Source organism: Cynocephalus volans, chromosome 12, assembly GCF_027409185.1.
Source record: "Cynocephalus volans isolate mCynVol1 chromosome 12, mCynVol1.pri, whole genome shotgun sequence".
Classification (NCBI taxonomy): domain Eukaryota; kingdom Metazoa; phylum Chordata; class Mammalia; order Dermoptera; family Cynocephalidae; genus Cynocephalus; species Cynocephalus volans.
Window position 1 is genome coordinate 93,626,925 of NC_084471.1, and position 10,757 is coordinate 93,637,681.

Below are 10,757 nucleotides of genomic sequence, written 5' to 3' on the forward strand. Positions count from 1 at the left end.
GTGGCAAAATGTCAAAATAGAGTTTTGGTATCTTCTGAATACTTTTCAGTATCTCACCAACTTTAGTGATAAGTGTATTTTAATTAAAAATTAGGAAAATAATGTTAATGTTGTAATAATGCATTTATGTGTAACCCAATCTGAAGGTCTTTTTAAAATCAGCAATTTCCTTGACTGCAGCATTTTTCTTGAATCTCTCTTTACTTACATTGTGTGTTTTCTTAGTTCTCCTGATGCTTCTTCAGCCAGTTGCCCTGTTATTTTTTGCTGCCTCTTCTCTCTCTTCAACATGTGTGTCTCCCAGAGCTCTTATATAAGAATTCTGCTATTTTTTTTTCTATTCTTGATAAATGCTCCTTAGGCATGAATCATTTCTCATAGTCTCAATTACAGTTTTTACGTTGGTTTTAATTTCTCTCCAGCATGAACCTTGATTCAGGTAATTCAGGTTTGGATTTCCATTCATTATTCCATGCTTTTCTGTATGCTTATGCTCATCTCTCTCTCTCACACACACACACACACACACACACACACACACACACACACACACACACGCACGCACGCACCCATTCAGTCCAAGCTATGTGTTGCCCACGGTATGGTAAATCACAACATGGAATTCACCATCTTTGAGTGTTTTTCCTATAATGTAAAAAAAAAACCAAACTAAAGTAGCAGAGATATATACCAAAAGTAATATTCTAATTAAATTTGTGATACATAGTGAAGTTTGTCCATAAAGTTAATAACCAGTGTTAACCAAGTGGAGCCACTGTGAAAATTTGTCTATGGGTGCACACTTTTGTTTTCTTGTACTGTCTTCTCTCACCCATGGTTTCTTTCTGCTCGCTTATAGTTCTTGGCTCACTGTCGCTTCATGACTCAGCTGCCCATCAAGAAAAGTATTAACTGGGACCACTGATGACATGTCCTCTTGTCATGTCCACTCACCCCACTGCCATTACTCTGCTCATTCACTTTTTTATCCAACACTCTCTTTAAGCTAGAGCAACTTTGGAATTGTTCAGGCTTCAGATTATGTCAAGTTTAAAACCCCTGGTTTTATCTATTAATATTCTCCTTAACTCTATATGAAAGTGGAGGGACCAGTCTCTCACATCATTGACTGCCCCCTTTTCTTTTAAAAATTGGCTCTCATTTTCCCAGAACATAATGAAATGATTTAAAAGAGAAAATAGCTTAAAAATTTGTTTCTTTACAAGTTGTGTGGTCTATTTCTCCATGTAGCAGAGAAACATCTTATCGGGTATTCCTCTTACATGTAGTTCCACCGAAATAAAAAATAGTCTGCAAATTATCTTTTGGAGACTCACTGTTATCTCCGGGGTATTGCATCAGTTACTTCAACTGTGATCAACAGAAACTGACTACTGTTACCTAAACAAAAGTGAACTTATTTAAGCTGTGGTGGCAGGGTTGGGACAGGTGTGGTGCTTGCATAGGTAGGGATAACAGGCTAGAAGGCTGCAAGGCAAGGCTTGGGAACAGAGAAGAGCAGAGGAAGATCTAAAGATCAAGAAGAGGGAAGAACAGCAACCATCCTATGGCAAAAATGCCTGTTTAGTGCATCTCTTCTCTTTTGCTGCCACTGAAACGAAATCATCTCTACAAATCATCTATTCATTCTTGCATTACTTATTCAACATTCATAGTCCCAGGAGAGAGAAGCTGATTGGCTGGGGTTAAGCTGCACATCTGACCCTTGGGTCTACTAGAAAAAGGACCTGGGACCCTTGATTTCCAGAGATATGCAACTGCTGTTCCCACACGACCACATGCAGTGAGGAAGAGGCATTTTCCCAAAAGGAAATCAGGGGGTGGTGAATGGATTGGGAAGCCAATAAAGACCAATGTCCACTAAGGAACTAGTATTTTGGACTGAGTTGTTCACCAGCTGAAATATTGTAGGGAAGGAGTGTCTAAAGAGAACTTTATGAATCAATCAAATAGTATTCGTTAAGTACTTATTTGCCATAAGAAATAACTCTAAATAGCAATATGTCTCCCCAAAAGAATATATGATAGTATACACAAACAAGTAGGCATAAGAGATGGTCTCTTTGTTTTTTCATTGTGTTTTACATTATCTATAGAGCTGCTGTAGAGATGGAGAAAGGAGGAGAGAGGAGAGGGAGTGAGTTGGAATGGGAGAAAAAGACAAGAGCGGCTACATGGGGAACAGGTACAGGTGTGTCAGTGTTTGACATACGTCATCCACAGATCCAGTATTTTGTGGAAACTCAGAATTGCTTTTCAAACCTTTTAGGGAATCTCCTTCATTTTTTTCTCGATTCAACTTCCTTCTCTCAAACAGCTGGGGCTTTCTGCATATTGGATCAAGCATTCAACTAGGTGGAAGAGCCACATATTTTTACTATCGACTCTTAAGCAATTTCTTTCCCCATCAAAACCGTTTTATGCATGCTGCTCATGGGTTGCAGTGGTAATAAAGATTCATTTTTCAGGAGAGAACATCAAAATTAAGAGAATTGTAAAACCATTCAGCATCCATCCTTCTTTTTATCATTAGCAAGAAATGGGCTGAGGGCAAGATAAAGGGCATATATTCCTGACATCTTTTCTTTGAATTCCTTTTTATTTTATTTTTTTTGGAGATGACAAGGCAGATTTGGCTGTTTCTGTCTAATTTGACAAACTGAATACTGTCAGGCAGATGTCTTCACTCAGTCTGTGTAGGAAGAGGGAGGAGAATTAAAGGAAAGAAGTAGTGAGCGTTCCTTCTGGTACTCCGGATAGGTGTCAGATAGCTTGCAGGATGATCTACGAGTACGAGAGTAGCTTATAGTACTTTATGTAAAATGGTAATTTTTTATTAGGATTAAAAACACCTGTGACAGACATCTTTTGGGGCCTGACACTTCATTTTGTAGTCTTGGAATATGCACTGATATGATCCACTTCAGAAAGCAATAACAATTGCGGTATTTAGGGCATGAAGCATAGTAGATGGATATGTGGCAATCAGAGGGGGTTAGTCAACGTGCATAAGACTGAATATGAGCTGGAATAATATCCCCGCCTATAGTAAGGTTTGATATAAAAGAGATCTACCAGTTAAGTCATTTCTGTCAGCAATATCTATTTAATTTCAACCTTGTCCATTACAAGTAGAGGAGACTAACTAAATGTGAGTCCTTTTGCCGCTCAGTATTCCTTTTCTCCTTCTTCTTTCTCTACTCCCAGTTGGAAGATCAAAATAGTCTTGCCTCTATAATTTCTTAGATTTGCTTCTTTCATGTTCTTAGAAGCTTACTGAATACTCCTCAGGATTTATTCATGTTTTTGATTCTTTTCAAGTTCTCTCACATCCTTTACATAGGTCATATTATAATTTTTCTTTAAGCAGCAAAGCATCTCAGTAACTCCTGAGGCAGCTTTCTTTCTGTAAGCATCTAGGTTACCTCAGCAGGACAGGGCAAGAAAATGGTGTCACAGCAAGAAGCTTATATTATGCTAGTTAAGTACTGGGAATGACCAGTAGTGTCCAATCAGAGGCAGGAGACAAAACAAGAGTGACAGCTATTTTGGACAAATTCCTGCTCTATTAATTCAGTAATACATCGTGATAACTATTATGCATCCTGAAGAGTAAACTGCACGTGACCAAATTATGCCTCTCAGTCATCATGATAATGTAGGAGGACATTGTAAGAGCAGCAGCTATAAAATGCCGTGTACTATCTGAGCAACTAAAGATTCAGGGTTAAGAAAATAGTGCTGCCAGGAAGAACCATTTTTCTTTTTTCCCCTCCTTTTTTCTACCTTTTAAAAGTGTTGTTTCCTTCCCAAACCACTAGGAAAATGCCTTCTGTACATTCTTAGCACTGCATCTGATCCTTCTCTTCTCCAGGTAGTACAAATCTTAAGAATGAAGTAGAGAAAATACTGTAACACTTTGGAATAGCACAAGGAGATGGATCAGGGAGTATTGTCACATCTAAAACTAAATAGACTAATTGGGGTAGGGATGAAGGAGGCAAGGAAGTAATGGACGATGATAAGTCATGTTAAAACAAAGCACATAAAAATATGGAATAAAATAAATTTAATGTAAAGGGTTCTCATTTAAAATTACTTCTACTATGTCAGAAAACCTTTACCGATTTATAGATGTCAAACAAGAGATTAAAGATAATGCACTTACAATATTACTGCATTCAGTCAACAAAATCTATTGAACGTTCATACACCAGGTATTGTTCTAGTTACTGGTGGACACAGCAGGGAACAAAACAAAGTCCTTGCTCTCTTGGAGCTTATATTGCAGTGGTAGTGAGAACATATAGACAACAATGAAGCAAGTAAATATATAGTATGGAAGATGGAAAGGAGAGCTAAAGAGAAAAATAGCTCAAGGAAGCGGGAGAGGAGTATAGGACTGGCCAAGAGAATCCCCAGTGAGAAGGTGGCATCTGAACAGAGACCTGCAGGAAGTGAGGGAGCTGTCTGTATAGAAACCTGGGCAGTGTCCAGGCAGAGGACTCAGCAAGTGCAAAATCCCCAAGGAAGGAGAACGTGTTTGGTGTGTTTGAGGAAAGGCAAGGAAATCCTGTGGCTGGGCCTGAGTAATACGAAGGAGAGTGGTAGGAGATGAGGTCAGAGGGATAGGTGGGTGGGTGGGGGCGGGGCAGATCAGATCATGTGAGTCTCCATGTAGCACTTAATGCTTTAAAAGATCAGCTGGCTGCTATTTTGAGTATATGCTGTTGGGGCTGGGGACAGGGCAGAATTAGGTAGATAGTATAATAATTAAAGCTAGAGATGATGTGACTTGGACTAGATTTCATATCAGTTGAGGTAGTAGGAAGTGGTTGGCTGTGTGTAAATGAAACTTCTATGAACATTTATGTACAAGTCTTTGTATGAACATATGCTTACATTTCTCCTGGGTAGATACCTTGGAGTGAAATAGCTTGATCACATGCTAAATGTATATTTAACATTTTAAGAATCTGCTAAACTGTTTCCAAAGTGGTTAGTCCATTTTACATTCCCACCACTGGTATCTGAGAGTTCAAGTACATAGCCCCACATCCTTGCTAACACTTTTTATAGGCTTTTTAATTTTGGCAATTCTAATAGGTGTGATGTGGTGGTATCTCATTGTGGTTTTAATTTTCATTTCCTTAATGACTAACGATGTTTGAGTGTCATTTCATGTGTTTATTTGTCATCCATATATCTTTGATGAAATATCCGTTCAAATCTTTTGCCTATTTAAAAAAATCGGATTCTTTTCTCGTTGCTTTTTGATGTAAATTTTTATCAGATATGTGATTTGCAAATATTTTCTCCCAGTTTTTTTTTTTAAAAAAATTCTTTTAACAGTTATTTTTGAGGAGCTGGAGTTCTTAATTTCAAAATAAAAATTAAAAACGAAAAAAATTGGGGTCCAGTATTCAGTCCAGGGTTACATGTTGCACTTAGTTATCACATCTCTTTAGGCTCATTTAATCTGGAACAATTTTCAGTCTGCTGTAGTCTTTCACATCCTTGATAGTTCTAAAGAATACAGGCCAGTTATTTTGCAGAATGTTTCTCAGTTTGAGTTTGTTTCATGTTTAATGTTTAATTGAAGTTCCGCATTTTTGGCAGGAATACCACAGAATTGGTATTGTTTACTTCTCAGTGTATTATACCACGAGGCACATACATTTGATTAGTCTTAATACTGGTGATGTTAATTTAACCTTGGGTACTTGGTTAAAAGTGTTCTCCATTGCAAAGTTTCCGTTTTTCTCCTTTTAATTAACAAGCATTTTCTGGGGAGATAGTATATTGCAGGACTATATAGATCTCTGATTCATCATCAACCTTTGACCCACTGGTTTTAAGTATCCATTGATCATTTTTGCCTAAATCAACTGTTATAATATTTGCCATTTAAAAGCTTTCCTTGAAAAAACTGCAGATGTCTCTAACATTGCTGGTTTTGCCACCTTGCTGGAAATATCAGACTCAAATTACGAGAGGAGCAAGAAGAATTTCTCGAAGAAGAATTAGAGGAGGAAACTGTGATTTTGACTTTGGTTCCAGCTACAGAGGAACCTGAAAAAGAATAAGTAGAACCAAGTGTTTCTTCAACTTCTGATGTCAAACCAAAGAGGCCCAGGAAAAATAATAAAGTTTATCTTCCTAAACCAGGTGAACAATTCAAAGCTCCTCCAAAACCTATGTATAAAATACCAAGCCTTCCCTGTTGGCAATTTTGCCTCCAATTAGTGAGGTGCATTGGGACACCTTGCAGGACTAGTGCCAACAATTTAGTTTGAGTACCAATGATGAGAAAACAGAAGTTTACCCGAGGCTCTAGAAACATGCTTACCCTGAACAAAAACATGCTATTCCTGAAACACCTTGGGAGGCCAAACTGCTTTCAAGGAAATGCAAGGCAGTGACCAAGAGATCAAGGTTTCATGAAAGCTGTGAGATGAGTGAGAGAGAGGAAAAGACAAACACAGTGGAAGTGGTAACTGCAGCTCAGGAAGCCATGCTGGCATCCTGGGGAAGAATTGCTGCGAGGGCCGTTCAGCCCATGGCTGAGAACTCGCGGCCCATTTCTGCGTTTGTCGAGGCCTTTTTGCTGCAAGCCTCTGGTGTCAGGTGGTGTGTGGTCCCATGGCAGACTTCTCTCTGCAGATGCAGAGGGGTAGGTTTGTCTGCAGTTCCATGTGGGTCAGGTCTGGCTTCCTGACACTCCCGAGAGGATGATTTCTTTCTTCCTGTTACCAGCCTGCTCTTTCCCATCCCCAGGCCAAGAAGATAATATGTTGTGCCTTGAATGTGCTAAGATGAATAAGATAATGAAAAGATTAATTACTATGGAGAAGCAGCAGTCTGCCACCCCGAGAGATGCTTTATTATTTATGCTTAAGTATTATTTTGAGCTAAAGGCAATTGAGAAGAGGCAGATGCAAGAAACTCTCTCTGCCTTTCCACTGCTGTACCTGTCTACCCCCCACTTAGATTCGATAAGTGTTAATATCTTTCTCTGTTTGATATATTATTGTGACACATGTAAATACAATTTTTATTAAATCATTTTTAAGTAAAAATAAATAAATAAATAAAAGCTTTCCTTTCCTTCCTTCCCTCCCTTCCCTTTCCTTCTTTTTCCTTACTCCCTTCCTCTCTCTCAATCTTCCTTCCTTCCCTCCTTTATATGTTTTCTCTATTAATATGAATTTATTTCCTTTAATGGGTTTTAATTTAATTATTTTCTTGCTGAAAATATCCCACATTTGGCTGTATAAGATCTTTTCAAACTGGCTCCTGTGGTTTTTGACATCCCCATCATTTTTGAACCAATTCCTTACTTTCTGCCACAATAATATGTTCCAGGTTCATCTTATACTTCCTCTGTCCCAGGCTAGAATCAGCCATTTGTCTAAGGAGCCTTGGTTCTTTTTATTGGAAATTGTATGTAGAAGCCAAACTCTGGGCGTGGTCTCATTGCTACTGGGGAGTGATTACTTCTAGGATTTCTCAGCGGACAGTGCTAAGAAATATGTCTGTACACACACACACACACATACATACACACACACCCCCTCCATCTATCCCTTTACCTCTCTCCCTCTTTCATAATGCATACTAAAAACCATATGTTCAATGTTTAATTACAGTTTGTTGCCTTTTGAATGAAGGTGTAGTGTCAAAATGCTGTATTCAAAAATTACTTGAATTGCCCCTTCCTGCCCTACACATGCAGTGAGTTTGTTTTATTCTTTTGAAATATAACGAGATTCATTTGTTCTCATTTGTATTCTCTTTTAGGAATAAAATGCATTTTTTAATGTATTATTTTTTATGACTATTAATACATTAACGTAGTTCAAAAGCCAAAGTGATAAAAACGATAGAGAAATATCACTCCTCCCACCTATTCTATCTTGTTTCTATCTCAGAATCATTTTTTAAAGGTTTAAATCCCTGCTATGAATCAGCTGAAATAGCTACAGATAAGGAGTCATCAATTTTCTGAAGCTACTTAAGTAGTACTATAGTAGTAACCACTCACTGTCCAAACTCCTGGAAGGCTCTGTGGGATCTGACTTCTGCCTCCCTTTGTCCTCTGCCGTGCCCCTCCTTGGTCACTGTGCTCCAACCACCCCAGCTTTCTTTCCTTTCTTTGAGTGATTATGCTCCTTGCTTTCCTAAGACCTTCTCACATACCACACCCTCCACCCGCAATACTTACTTCCTCCTCTTCACGATGTTAATAATAATAATTTACACATCAGGCCCAAATCAAATGCCGTTTTCTCAGGGAAGCCTTCTCTGCCTCTTCTCTCCTCCTGCGCCAGTAAAAAACAAACTAGATCAGATCTTGTCAGTTTATCCTCACAATCTTCCTTTTAAAATATACTTTAAATATATCTTAAAGTATTGTTAAAGTATATTATAAATAATATTTATTTATTGGATTATCTGAATCATGGCTGTCTGGAATACCGTCCTGCAGGTTCCATGCACAGCAAATATTTATTGAATTAATAAATGAGCAATTGGAAAAACTGTGGAGTTTAAGTAGTTTCAGAAGATGGATGACTTTCTGTGAGCAGATATGTTAGCTGATTCATAGTTATTTTATTTTATTTACAAATTCATGTTTGTTTATGTGTCCCACCACAGTTATGTACAAAATCAGTGTGGCCTTAGATAATCAACAACTGAAAGTTGGAATTTTATTGGCAAATTCCAATTCATACCTTTTAAATAACAAAAGTATAGGAAAAGAAGATATTTAAGGAAAGAAAGGTAGATAAGTGAAATAATTACTGTAGTTTCTTGTTGCAAAGTATAGAAAGTAAACGGAGCAAAATGAGAGACAGATAAAGACTTTATTTGACATAACACAAATCAGCTATTTTGGTATATGACTGAAATTACTTTTTATTATTTTTGCCATGTTTTTCAATATATTTGCAAATATGCTTATAGACCATAATACAGAATAAATGTCTTTAATGTCTATGGTTTATATATATAATTTACTCCACAATACATCAAAGCAACAATTTTGTTTTGAAAAATCAAGTTTGGTTGTACACAGAACTTTACTGTGAAGCAAATAGACCGTGTTCACATGGCCTTATTATTCTGTAAAATTTGCATGTGTTAACCGCAATTGATTAAGACTGCTGTCTCACTCAGACTTTTCCTCCCTCATATTTCCTTTGGTGTCTGGCATTTTGGGAAGAGTAATTAGGCATTTCTTTGAAGGAATTACTTCCAAAACTTCTTTTGCCCACGTGGCATTATGACATGAAGGTGCAAGGCCAAAAATCATATTGTGATATTGATACTGGAGGAGAGGTTCTGGGGAGTCCCAATAGCCAGCCCCAACCTCCTATGACTCCACCATAGGAAAGAAGTCAAGAGCAGAGTCACAGTAGAGAGTGAGAACAGGTTTAATGTAACAGATAAATACAAGTTCCACAGAGAGAGCGTGGTCTAGCTCCAGGGACTGGGCAGGGCCCACACCAACTTTAACACAAAAGTAAGAAATACACACTTAAAGTTTAGTACAGAGTGCAGGCTGGCTCAAGAGAGTGTGCAGCTACTTGCTGAAAGTAAGTTTGATACAAAAAAAAGAAATACACACTCTGTAGACAGAGTTTGGGCTGGCCCCAGAGACAGTGAGCAATAGCCCCTCCTTCTGCTGGGATTCCGCTTTTATAGTTTCACGATCTAATACATATTCATGTTACCTAATGAATATTCAACTAAGGGGGTGGCTACCTGTTATGTAACATAGTCTTGCACATGCTTGGTTATTTTCTTTTTAGGGCATGTTCATTGGTCAAATTCTGTCACATGCACTGAACATATTCAAGAATATTCTGTGCTTTTTAGCACCCCTAGTGCAAAGTCATTCAAAGGATAAACTCCCTTCTAATGAGCATGCTCGGTCACTGGGGTCATATATGCCTGTATACATTTCTTTTACTAATCATGCTTAGCTACCAGATTTGCATAAGTCTGCCCCTTGTGGGGCACAGTCTCCACATGTTGGTACCAAAAATAGGTCCAACAAACAAAAGCTTCTCCAAGGGAGGGCTTAGAGGAGGGGCCTGAGACCTTTGAGAGTGGCTTGACATCCAAAGGTGTGTCCGGAAACCCAAACCCAGGACACTGAGCACCTCCTATCTCAATATGAGTGTGTTCCAAAGCACTAGGCACTGAAGTATGTGGACAGTGAAAGACAAAAAAGATTTAAAAAGTACAAAGCCAGAAGCTAGTCTTTGAAAAGTTGTTCTAATCATCTGAAGTACAGAATTATAAGCAGAACATTTTCTTATCATCACCTAATCAAAATGGACATTCTCTCCTGCCAGGAATATACTTAATAATGCAGAGTGTACGATGATACACAAACATATTTTTTTCTTTTTTGTATGAGAATCATGCACAACAAAATTTATCTAATTCTTGTGTTTTTACATCACAAACTTTTTTAAAAAGTAGCTGGCTGTGCAGGAATCCAAACCCTTGACCTTGGTGTTATCAATACCATGCTCTAAAACAATTGAGCTAAGCAGCCAGCCCATATTCATCATGCACTTTAAGAGTATTACAGGGAGTACATCTCTTAGTGTACTGCATGTTGTAATCCAATATGTCAGATCACTTAGAGTATTGCACATATCTTGTCCTTATAAAGTTGAGTGGTTCCAGATGAGGCAGCACACAAAATTGCTAACGATGTA

At 38.0% G+C, this 10,757-nt stretch overlaps 1 pseudogene; it reads left to right on the plus strand.

The window, feature by feature from the left end:
• The first annotated feature begins 2,195 nt into the window (after positions 1-2,195).
• Positions 2,196-10,186, plus strand: LOC134391761 (developmental pluripotency-associated protein 2-like; annotated as a pseudogene).
• Positions 10,187-10,757: the final 571 nt, after the last annotated feature.